General features: G+C 57.6%; 1 protein-coding gene across 3 annotated transcripts in view; it reads right to left on the minus strand.

Annotated features, from left to right (window-relative positions):
* The window catches only part of MID2 (midline 2), a 63,039-nt gene extending 53,258 nt beyond the window's left edge, over positions 1-9,781 (minus strand). For 2 of the 3 annotated variants that reach the window (XM_039731126.1, XM_039731124.1), the window contains exon 1: positions 9,722-9,773. The gene's annotated coding sequence lies outside the window, so the exon portion shown is untranslated. Of the gene's footprint in view, positions 1-9,658 lie in introns of all 3 variants that reach the window. The other variant, XM_039731125.1, reaches the window with a different exon arrangement.
* Between the last annotated feature and the right edge of the window lie 2,783 nt (positions 9,782-12,564).

Raw genomic sequence — 12,564 nt, forward strand, 5'->3', positions numbered from 1 at the left:
CACCTCTCCAGCCCCTCCACTGTGGCAGGTCCCCGGAGCACAGCACAGCTGCTTCCAATTCCTGGGGAAGATATCAGCAGCCAGTCTCAGGCTCTGGTAGGTCACAATCCATGGCAGCCCTCTTTCCCACACGCTGCATATGTCCGTCCGTCCATCCATCCATCCCCCTGGAATGAAACCCACAGTCCCTGCCTCTCTGCCAGCAGCTGCCCCCACAGCTCAGGGGCTGAAACCTCAGCTGAAGCTAGGGGTCACAGTGATGCCGAGGGCTGGAAGGGAGGGGCCGTGGCACTGCCAGGGACAGCTGCAGGCACGTGGCTTATAGCAGGAGCTGACCCAACTTCCCAAGGCCATTGCAAAAGTGAGTGACCCCCTTCCAGCCTGGCCCTTGAGAAAAGCAGCTGGGGACTGGGCATGCCACCAAAGTGGCACATCTAGCACCTGCACAGCCCTGCCACCCCCCCGCAAATCGTCCCTCCCCTCCTGCCACAGGACTCCACTGCTCCCCTCCCTTACCTCTCCTGCAGCTCTGTGCTCTCCTGCCACCCTGCTCTGCCAGCCTCTCCAGCTGATGCTGTACAGCAGGCGAGCAGACCTAGCAGCTTCTGAAAACAGCCCCACTCCCAGCTGGCTCCTGCCAGACCACACATGGCAGCAGCCTTTTGATCTGAGCCTTTCTCCAGGCACACCCTGTGGCTCCGCATCCTTCCCCTCTTCCCCAGCCACTGCCTGCAATGCGGCTCCAGCCCAGCCTCATCCCTACCACAGCCACCAGCCCCTAGCCCAGCAAGGATGAGGGAGGGCATAGCTGCAGTGGCAGCTGGTGCTCTGGAATAACCTCTGGGCTCCAGAGCAAGTCACAGCTCTTATCCCCCAGATGGACGCTGCAGAGATCATCCAGCTCGGCACAGAGGTCTGCCTTGCTGAGGAGGAGTGCACTGCAAGGAAAACCCCTTGGTCTCTCCAGAGGCTGGAGCAGCAGCAGCCAGCTCCTGTGCTCACAGCCCCAGTGCTGTACTAGGGGACCAGCATCCCTCAGGGTCTGCACCCCACAAGGCACACCAGGGTTATCCCCACTCCTGTGCTTCCTGAAGGACACCAAGTGCAGCATACTGGCACAACTCACCCACAGAGGAGCAGAGGTCAAAGAGGTACAGAGACATTACCACAGTGAAGGCAAGGCTGGGCTCATGGCAAAGCCCACCATGGGAAACAGCTGGGAAACGCAGACTCAGACCTGGGAAGGTACCGGTGCTGCATGGCCACAGCGAGGGGCCAGTGCACACCAGCAAGGAGCTGGCCCCACACCAGTGCTCTCCAGGGCCCCTCCTGCTGTGCAAAAGTCAAAGTGCTGCTGCAGGGATGTTTTCTGGGGGATGGAATAACAACAGATGCTCAACCAATGAAGGGGGGTTCCCCCTGCACAGCACAGTCCCACCCCAGCAAAGGCACAGAGCCCAGGAGGGGCATCCCACCATGGTGCCCCCAACCTGTTCTGGGCACTGCCCTTCTGCACCACCTGACTCATGGCAAGGGAGAAAACTGAATGGGGCCAAGGGAGCAAGAAGGGCTCCAGAGGGGACAGGAGCTGCTCTCTGAACCAAAGGCTCTGTCACGTCCCTGCTGGCCCAGGGTTGCCGTGTGTGCTGATGGAGCTCCGAGGAGCACATGCAACCCCGGCACCACACCAGCCGCCAGCCCACGGGAACACACAGTGCCGATGCCATCGGTTCAGTCCCATATTGCTGCTCAGTGCGGCAGCAGGAAGGCAGCAGTTCCGACCCCTGGCAGACCCCGGCCTCCCTGCATGGAGGCTGTGCAGTCAGCCCGGAGCCTTGTCGCTGTCCCGACCCAGCGTGCCCTCCAACCTCCCCGCCCCAAAGCGACAGACCGGCAGCACTTCCCAGAGATACCACAGGGCCGGGAAATCAAGGGCCATTGTGCTGCTCTGTGCACGGTTAAATATATCTGCACAGCTCCTTGGGCTGCATTCCTGGGAGGCTGAAAGGATAAACAACGCTTCCTGCAGGAACTGGAGACAATGGGGGGATAATTAGTGCTAATGCCCAGTGCAGAAACAAAGCAGGTAGCGGATATTTTGGGCTTTTCCACCCTCCTCCTTCCCTCTGCCCCTCACTCTGCAATGCTGAGGAAGAGGCACTCAGACTGGCATAACTGCACTCCCGGACCAGCTAAAAGAGATTAATGATTTAAAAGGAGGAAAGCTGCCGCTGTCGAGGGTTCAGCCTGGGGCTTCACCATTCCAGGCTTCCAGGCGCACGAGCACAATTCTCGGAGAGACGTTTCTCCCAGAGCCAGCCCAGCTCAAGCTGGGCCCGTACACGAGGGTCCCAGCAGAGGTCTGGAGATGGAGCTCGCAGCCATGCCCCGCTTCCAGCACAGCACAGCCAGCGATGCCAGCGCTGCTCCGGGTCAGCCACGCTCCGGCATCGCTGCAGGAAGGGACCCACGGGACCCCCACGCTTCCCTCCGCAGCCAGCCGGGATCTGCTCTTCCTAGTTACCTCCTCTTCATGACAGTGAAGGCCCAACTAGGGCTTGTTTTCAAACTACAGCAATTTTTAATCCTTTTTCCTACCCCAGTCCCTTGGGAGTGCTCCACAGGCCAGCCACATTTCCCAGTCCTCCTCCCGACGCTGCCGAATGACAGCGACCCAGTGCTCCCTGGACACTCTTCCAGCGCATTACACAGGTCATTTAAAGCCTTTCAAGACAAAATGCTCCCACGCCCTGAGGTGACTCAAAGCCATTAGCATCTCTTTGGGGAGGCCTCTCCACTGCTGCACAGGAGCACTTTTGCCCGTCATCTCAAAATAAAATACATTTATAAACGAAAAAGCACCAATTCCCCTTGGCTCAGCCTCCCCCTGCAATATCCCCTGTCAAGGGGCTGGATCTCTAGAGAGGAGGAGGAGGCTCCAGCACACAGAACGGACAGGTATGGCAGAACCACTGGCTGTCCCCATGTCCCACGGTCTGCTCTGAATGTCACCGACACCCACAGTGGTGTCCTTCACACTTTATGAAGCACATCAAAGGACGCTCCACCAGCAATACCTACCTCACTGCATCCTCTGGGACCAGCCCCAGGCTCACTCCCCCAGCCACCCGGGAGCAGTTTCCTTAGCCAAGGGCACCAGCAGCCGTGCCACTGCAGGACATGGATTCCCATGGCTCATGCCAGGATGGGGACTAACTGCTGAAGGCAGGCACGGAGCTCACAGAGCCAGGGGAGAACCATGCAGCTCACCTCATCACCCCATGGATCAGCCTGTGGCAATGGACCAGGGAACAACCCTGAACCCAGCACAGGCTGCATCCCAGAGCACACTAAACCGAAGTCCATTATCCCCACCCCAGCTGGGTGGAGGATTTGGACTATGCTGGTTGCCTCCATCACCCCTGTTCCTGGTCAGCTTGCCTCCACCACACTGCATCTCTCCAAAGTTCTCTTCCCTGCTCTGAGGGGCAGCCAAGGTAATTTTGGCAGCATGCAGGAGCTGTGGATCTGCCCGCCATCCCTTTCAGCTCTGCTCAGCTGCAATTCAGGACATGAAGCAGGTAACTACAAAGGTAATTTCCTCCTGCCATCCCTGCTCCCTCCCTGTGGGCTGCCGGAGGGAGGCAGAGGCTTCTGGCTGGTGACAAGAGGCAGGGCACAGACAATACCTGCTCTCACACACTTATAAGTTCTTTAATGATCTGAAAGGAGCACAAAACGTTCAGAATTTTGCATTTGTCATGATCACAGATGATTCCAGAGCCTCCCTGGGGGTTTGACACACCAAGGTGCCTCCAAGAGCACCTGACACTCCTGATTCCCCATGGGAAATGGCTGTGGCTCCACAGACAGGCAAAGCACACACCTGCTGAGGAATGACACAAATTCCTGGACACAAATTCCTGTGGTGCTGGAGGGAGCACAGCACTCTGCAGGGTCACTCCAGGACTGACCACAATGGTGGCCAGAGGCTTAGGAAAGTACTGAGAGGAGCAACAGAGTAAAAAAATAAAAATCCACCTTAAAAAAATTAATAGTATGTGTATAGATATATATTCTGTCTGGCAGGCCCACGGTCTGCCTCATCCAAGTGCTGGAGCACTGAACAGCACCACAGCCAGCAGTGCCAGCATCACAGTGTCACAGTAGGTCCCAACATCAGCACAACAGTGTGGGTGGCAGCCTGAGCCAGTACAGCACCCAGCCAAAACCCCAGCCTGCTCCTTAGAGAAGTGTTGAGCCATGGTCACCATGCAGATCAAACTCTCCCCACATTCCTCCCCCCAGGAGGCCCAGGGGGCAGTGAAAGAGAGCTGCTGCCCACAGCCCCACGCCCTGAGCTCAAAGGCTGGTGCTACTGCCCCAACCCACCCCTGCTCTGGGTTATTGACCATCCTTGAGACCACCTTTCCCTGCCTCACTGCATTCAGTCCTGTTATACAACCAGGTTTGTGGTGTTCTTTGAGGATCATCCACAAAATGCATTTAAGCTGCTCTGTGTCTCTTTGAAAAAGAAAGCTAATTTATTCCTCAATATTGCTGCTGTGGTGTCAGAGGATGCCGCAGGCTGCACCTTGGACAGCTGACACATTGTCACCTCCTCTGTGCCCCACAGAACCCCACTCCAGCCAGGCCTCTGCCTCCTGCCTGAATGCAATTTTTCCCCTTCCGTCAACCAACTCAAAATTGGGTTTGTGTAGTAGTTGATTTCCTGCATCTGCAAAACAAGAAAGAGACTGAGCGATTCATTTCTCTCTGAGACACAAATCTCAGTTATAAACACAATAATGACATTCTGCAGAGGCATGGAGCCCTTTCATTTTGGAATCCCACAGAAAGTGTGCGAAGCTGGGGGATCCCTGACACAGCTGGCACACAGACCTGCTGTATGTGTTCCTGCACGGATGCAGCGCGAGTCCCTTGGATCTGCCCTCAGAGTCTCAGTGATGCAGCAAGTTTCCACCTATTTATCACACTGGCTTTTCACAAGCCCGTGGGTTTTCCTTCTCTAGCAGCATCACCAGATAGCGAGATCTGTAAAATACAGTTTTGAGACCTGAGAGCTTGCAGCATCCAACTGCAACATCTGTAAAAAAATCTCAGAAAAATCAAAAACTCTTAACTCCTCCAAACAAACAAAAACCCCCCACAACTCTCCCCTCCTCTCCCTCTCCCACATTTCCCTTCAGTCACTCTACTGCGAGTGAAAAACTCGGAAGCTGTTTAACCCACACAGTGACAGCAACATCTCCATTCATTCACAGGCTGCTCTGGCTGAGATTCCATTCCAACCGGATCCCATCCGCACCCTTTTCCTGTCCAAGGGCGGAAATCCCATGGGAAATGCCCAAAAGGAAGCAAAATAGATTCCACCACCCAGCCGGGAAGACCTGGTGGCGGCGTTGGGCTCCTGCAGCAGCTCCTCACTGGGACCTCCCAGGCAGCCTCCCCTTCAGTAAAAAACTGTTTCCATCAAAATCACCACAAGCCTTTTCCACTTCGATTTAAGAGACTCCCCTGATTCAGCACAGTCCAAAATGCTCCTGGACCATGCCAGGGCAGCCCTGGCTGAGGTGGGAGCAGACACAGAACACACCGGGCTTTCCCACACACCTGGGCAATGGGGGACCTGATGGCACTTGCAGTGGGGCAGTGTCCCCTCCCCAGTCTCAGGCTCTGGGAGCAGTCACTGGTGTAGCACCAGGGGACATTTGGGACAGCCCACATCCCCTGTGAACAAACGCACAGAAGGGACATAATTTAGGGGGAGGGAAAGGGGGAGAGGGACATGATATTTATGTTGGACATCAGGAAATGTTTTTTCACCCAGCAAGTGATTGAAAACTGGGACAGTCCCCTCAGTGAAGTGGTGATGACCCCTGGGGCTGCCAGAGCTCATAAAGCACTCGACAACGCTTTCAGGCAGATGATGAGATTCTTGGGGTGTCTGTGCAGGGCCAGGAATTTGATTTACTGATCCTGATGGGTCCCTTCCAACTTAGCCTATTCTATGATTCCATGAGAGGGATCACAGCAGCACTAAAACACAGGAAACCCCCCCAGCAGAGAGATGTCCCCTGCCCTCCTGGCACCCAGGGCACTTAAGGTTTGTTTGCTGGGGGAGGAAGCCAAGCCCACAGTGACACAGAGATCAGTGAGCTGCATGGAGGCTGACTGGCACCACAGAGCTGAGACTGCATGAAAAGAAGATAAAAAGTGGTCTAGCCTGAGCAGCCCACCAGCATCCCAGATTTTTGTCACCCAGCCCATTCCCATACTGGAGCAGGCCTGGGGGCCAGCAACCCACTCCTGTCCTTGCTGTGTTAAAAGGCATTACTGGGGGCTGGGGGCTGCCTTCCCCACAGCAGTGAGCTGGCAGCCCCAGAAAACAAGGGCAAAGATGTCCCCATCCTGGCCACAGGACCCACCTGAGCCCAGGGCAAGTGGCCAGAGCAAGGCAGAGAGATGGACTGCCAGCAAGCACAACTGGCTGTTTCCTGAGAAAGGGCAGCACATCCAGAGGCATAAAAAGGGCAGTTCTGCCACTGGCCATGCTCTCTGGGCCAGGGGCTGGGACAAAGACAGGGAAAGGGCAGATGCTGAAGCCACCACATCCTGCCAGCATCGGCAGGGCCCCACCGCTGGCACTCCAAAAGCCAGGGCTGCAGCATGTCCAGCTCTGCCCCGCATTCTCCCAAGGATGACACAGCCGCAGGCTCCGGGCTCAGCACCGTGCCCCTGCCTGCACCCAAGGATGAGAGGCACATCCAGGGCCGCTGGCACGAAGATCCAAGCCAGTGTTTCCAGCACAGTGTAGGAACACACGCAGGCGCCCAGGATCCAAGGGGTGAGATGTTCTCTGCCCACCACTGGAGCCCCCCACCCTCGCACAGCACAAGGCGCCTTTCAGAGCCACACAGAGACACCATTCTCCTGCTGGTGACCTCCTTGCCCTGACATTTTTGGGACCCAGGCTCCACAGTTGCGAGTGACGGCGCTGGAAGCAGCAGCCCAAGGCTGGTCATCAGCATCCCCACAAGGGTGCTCGCTGCTCAAAGGGCTGCCAGGGCTGCCCGTTCGCACAAGATGAGGTACAGCCAGGCATTCATTAGGCTGCAACACACACTCACTTTCCAGGCAAAGAACACTAAAAACAAGGGAAAGCAGCAACACAGGCTCCAGCCTCCCCAAGGCTTTGTCCCTCTCCAGAAGTGAGCTCAGGGGAGCAGCCACAGACCCTCTCACCCCAGTGTGGGGAGCACCAGCCTCAGAGGGGTTCCAAGCAAGCTAAGGTGGATTTGTTACAGAAGGCATTTCTAATTGACAGCAGCAACTCCTTCCAGAGGAACAAAATAATCACACTGCTCATCAGCTTCCTTTAATGAACCAGCTGTGCAGCCTGCAGAGACAGCTCTGGTTCCAGCATCTCTGATGGGACAGCCTAGGTCTCTCCAGTGACCAGCCTTCGGGATGCACCAACCCTTTAAAGCCAGGGGTTGACCCAAGAGCTAAAAGGCTCAAGGTGCCCCTCCCCACTATAGAAGTCCCAGCCAACAGTTCAGAAACCCATAGAGAGCCCAGGGGAGTTGCAGCGTGGGTTTGGAAACACCTGTCCATCCCTGGAGGGGAGCAGGAGGCAACATAATCCTGGCTTTTAAAGTAAGTAATTTATCAATTTCACATAGTCTCAGGGCCAATCCCACTCTGCTCACAAACTGGCACACACACTGACAGACACGCCTGAGCCCTGCCTGTATCTCAGAGGCCAGCACAGCTCACCCAGTGCACGCTTTGCAAGGCAGGGATTTATCTCCCACTGCAGCTCCATTTCTTTTGCAAAGCAGCACTTCCAAGCCAGGCAGGACGTGGGCCGTGCACAGGCACGGCCTCCCAGCTGCCATGGAAGGCTGCACAGGGCACAGACCCAGCTCGGATCGCAGCAGCCGGCACATCCAGGGCTCTGTAGCCACCTGCCTGAACTGAGACAGCTGCTGCTGTCGCTGGCATCAATTCACCCGTCCTCCTTGTACTGCTACTGCACTTACTGTATTTTCCCAGGAGCATCCTTGGGGAACATCCCCTTGGTGCGAGAGTATTCCAGCACTGCTGCCTGGGCCAGCCTCCCTCCTTCCCTCCCTCTGTACTGTGGCCAGTTTTACTACCCCTAGGTCAGGGGCACAAGCCAAGCCTTGAGTCTGCTCCTCGATGGTGAAATGCAGCAGGGACAACCTCAGCACTGAGCCCATGACACCCGGGGGAGTGGAGGCAGCTTTGCACAGCCCCTCCAGCACAGATCAAGGGTCACTGCCTGCTGCAGCCGGGGTACAGGAGGGAAGGGCACTGCAGAAGGGTCTGGAGCAGCTCGAGCCCATACTCAATGCCTCCCCGGCAGGCCCACAGGTCGGTGGCACCCCCCGATTTGCCAGACGCTGCCTGATGATGCCCCCCTGCCACTTGGGAGCCAACAGTGCCCTGTGCTCCGCCAGGCACCGCTGCCAGCTCCCACCCGGCTGCGGCAGCTCCTCCGGCAGAGCCGGTCTCCTTGAAGCTGCCTTCTGACAACAAAAGCTGAGCCGAAACCTCCGGGCTGGCTGGGGAGACCTGGGCGGCAGCCAGGAAGGGCAGGAGCCATTAACGCCGGCGTGTCCGGACTTGAGGGAATGACGAGCAAGCAGAGCCATCTGCCCTCGCCGGAAACTCCGCAGACCGCGGGGCAGAACGGCCCTTCACGGCACTCCAGCCCTCGCCAGCTGTGCTCCAGCCCTCGCCAGCTGTGCACATAGGGGCAATAAACCTGCGGTTGGGATGTTTTTCGAGGCAAAACAGGAAAATAAAGCGCGAGAAAGAGGTGACACTTGAGCACGTCTTCCAGCAGCTGCAGAGATCCTGGGCGCAAGCAAACACTCTCCGCTGCCAGCAGTGACACCCCAAAGTGCGGGCAGCAGCCCGGAAACGTCTCCCGGCCCCCAGTGCCCTGGGGGGCAGCGCTGGCACACCTCCCATGTCTGTGGCCGTGTCCCTCCTCTGCGGCTTCCGAAGCGCCGCTCACGGAGCCCGGATACGATAAACTTCCATGGCGCTGGAGTTCATCAGGGTCCAGCCGCGCCGGGGGAAGGGGCGTGGGGGGCCCAGCAGGATCAGGGCAGCACCGGCCCCGCGCCGGCTCTGCGGCACCACAAACCGCCGGGAGCTGGCACGGGGCTGGGCGGCGAGAGGGGATACGACAGTCTCCAGCGTAAAACCCGGGGCGAGAGGGAACGGCGGGGGCACGACGAGGGGCGCGCGGGATCCCTGAAGCCGCGGGCGGGGAGCCGGTGAGTCGGCATCCGCTCCGCCACTAACGCACGCCGCTCCCCAGCACGACGGCTCTCGGCGAACCGGGTGAACGGGAAGGCCGCGGGAAGCCCCGAGCGGGGACAGGCCACCAGGGTCTCCCCGCCAAGCGGCGGAAGGTGACGGAGCCGGCTGGCAGACGCACTCCGCAACGCGGAGAGGCGATCGGGAGCGGGGGGAAGCCGGCAACGGCTCCCGGGAAGGGCGGTAGTCCCCCGCCCCGGCACTTGCTGCAAACCCGCGGGAAAGGCCGCGCCGGGGCCCCGACGGCCGGTTCGGTGCTTCCTCCCGCCCCGGTACCTACCAGTGGGTCGCGACATTCCCTCCCCGACCCGGTGCCGCCTCCCGCCCCGATGCCGGTACGTACCGGCGGCCCGCGGGAGCCCCCCCGGCCCGCCCCGGTGACCCGCCCGCCCCGGTGCCGCCGGTACGTACCGGGAGCGCGCGGGGCGGGGGGACAGCGCGTGTTCCGTGCGCCGGGGACACTGCGCGCTCGCTTGGCGCGGGACAAGTGCACGTTCCCCTGGGGTGGGGGGCACTCGGTGTTCCTGTGGGTTTCGGGGCAGCGTGTGTCCCCTGGGATGGGGGACACCGTGTGCTTCTGTGGGGTGGGGGGCAGTGTGTGTCCCTATGACATGTGGGGAGCTGTGTGTTCCCACGCCATGGATGGCACTGTATGTCCGTGTGTTTATGGTGAGACGTGGTACCTTGGCAGCGGGACTTTCAACACGTTTAATTTTTTTCAAAGTGAAAAATGAATTAAATGGGGTTTTCACCACCTGGTTCAGCATCACAAAGTCCCACCCAGTGTCCTCCTTACAGCAAACCAGCTCTGGGTGAGGTTGGATTGTTACGTGCAAAGTGCACATATATATGTATCCACAGCAATAACATCAAAGGGAAACATGGGAGGGGAAACCCAGAACTGTAATTTATTCCTTGGTAATACGGGGACATGTGGCACAGGTTATTTATATTTGAAGGCTGCCCAGAGTGTAAAATGAGCCGTCTTTTAAAAATAAACCTGAGGAAAAATACATCCAGGCTCCTGGTGCATCTGAAGGTGAGGCCGGGAAGCTGCCGGCAGGTGCTGGCGGAGGCGCTGTGAGCGGGACCCCTGTGCCCTGAGCGCCATCACCACTGCACACACACAGACAGGGACCCTGTTGGCCCCGGCGGGCACTGAGCACACGGCAGCTGTCCTGCTGTGGCTCTCCAGTGAGACGGGACACATGCAAGGCCGCTGAGCATCCAAGGCTGCCTCCAGCACCGTTCTCACCTGGCTCACTGTGCAGAGGGATCACAAATGCTTGCTTCCAGCAGGGTCTGACAGCAGTGGAGTTAATATGCACCATGTTGTTTGCATTAAACCCCATCTCTGCTTTTCTAGCAGTGAAAGCACAGCACAAGCAGCTGTGGCCAAATCACAGAATCTAGAACTGTCCTGGGACCAGCAGAGCAATGTGAGTTGAGTGAACAGACTGACCAGAGCCTCCTCCTCTGACCCTTGGACTGGCAGGAAATTAAAGCTACTTTTTCCAAATTCAGAGCCACCCGTAGCCCACAGCAGAGAGCCAGGGGTGGGTTCAGGCTCTGAGCAGAGCCAGAGCCCGTGGCTGGGCAACAGCAGAGATGTGCAGCCCCCAAACATGGCACATTAGGCTGCAGGGAACTGAGACCAGTGACGGTGAGCAGATGGCTGGAGGTCACAACAAAGTCCCACCACCGAGGGTCACAGAGTGACAACCTGACTGCCCAGCACTCGCTGCAGCGCTGGAGTGGAGATACCAGCGGCAGCTCAGCCCTGATCTCTGACAGCCTCAGCCTCCTTCCCACAGCAGCCAGGGACACAAAGCCACAAAGCCCAGATGGTGGCACTGTGCAGTGGTGGCCAGCTCCGTAGTGTGCCCATATCCCTCCAGCTCCCAGTTCTAGTGCCAGCCTCACTGCAGAATGAGCAGGGCCAGGGAACAGCTGCAGGGGTGGCACAGCAGACATTAGCCTCAGTGTCTCCTCTGCACACTGTGAACCAGCTCGTGGGGCTGGAGCAGCTGCTGGGATGCCCAGTGGAGATCAGCCCCTGTGCCTCCTCTGCTCTGCAGAATCTGGCTGTTGCTGGCACTCCCTGGCTGAGGGGCTGTGCTGGATGTGCACAGCTGTGGCAGCTGTCTCTGAACAGACCCAATGCCAAGGCCCAGAGTGGGCTGGGACCCACCAGACCATAGCTCAGAGACACAGTATGTTTAAGTCCCTCAGACAGTTTTCCTCAGGGATCACTGCAGATGCCAGCCTCCCTCGAGGCCTGGTGGGTGCTGGATTAGCTGGGATCCTGCATTTATCGGCAGAGGTGGCAGAGGTGATCTTGGGCAAATGTTTACAGTTACTGTGGTGTTGTGTCTGTGCATGTACTCAAAACACAGAAGGGGTAGGTTTCAAATGGCACTTTAATGAGCTGCAGGGCAGCAGAATGATAGAGCTCCTCACGCTGATGTGCTGAGTAGTTCAGGGTTGGGAGATCGTCTTCATCTGCCCACAAAGGCGTGTTGTTGTCAGAGTGGCACATGCTCAGCAGCCCTTCTAGGACCTGTGTGTTTTGAATAGGGACCATCTCAGTTTCTGCATCACACGGCTCTGAGTGTCTTGCTTGGAGTCGGGGAATTGAGATTTTCCCGCCCAAGGCTGGTCTGCACTCACATCCACATTGCACAGACAGGAATGGAAACACTTGAGTTGTGCCGTGTGCCTGAGATGCTGACTGAATAAATAACATGAGGTTATAAAGCAGGATTCCCCCTCAAAAATTTGTTCTTCCAGTGGAAAGCACAGAGGCAAAAAATCCTTTTAATTTCTGCATCCCTCTTCCCACTCCTTCTGAAGAGCAGGCAGGCAGTGTGGAGATGATCAGGGCTGGATTGATGAATCTCACCAGAAGAATTTCTTCTCGATTCTTTTCTACATGTTGATGATTTCATTTCTCCAGTTCTCATTAGCACCTCCTTTATCCCCAGTTCTTCCCCAAAGGCATTCTGCTCTCGCTCCCTCCCGCTGCGAAGGGAGCGGCAGAGCAGGGATAGAAGTGGATGCTGTGCACCACCTCATGTTGAGGCCTGGAATTTCAGAGCCTGATACCAGCTCCAGCTCTCTCCCATGGTGAGGGAGGTGGAGTACTCATCTGCGCCGGAATTTACTCTGCTGGATAACAGCGATGCC

The sequence above is a fragment of the Passer montanus genome, unplaced genomic scaffold (genome assembly GCF_014805655.1).
Source record: "Passer montanus isolate IOZ18808 unplaced genomic scaffold, ASM1480565v1 scaffold76, whole genome shotgun sequence".
NCBI classification, from domain to species: domain Eukaryota; kingdom Metazoa; phylum Chordata; class Aves; order Passeriformes; family Passeridae; genus Passer; species Passer montanus.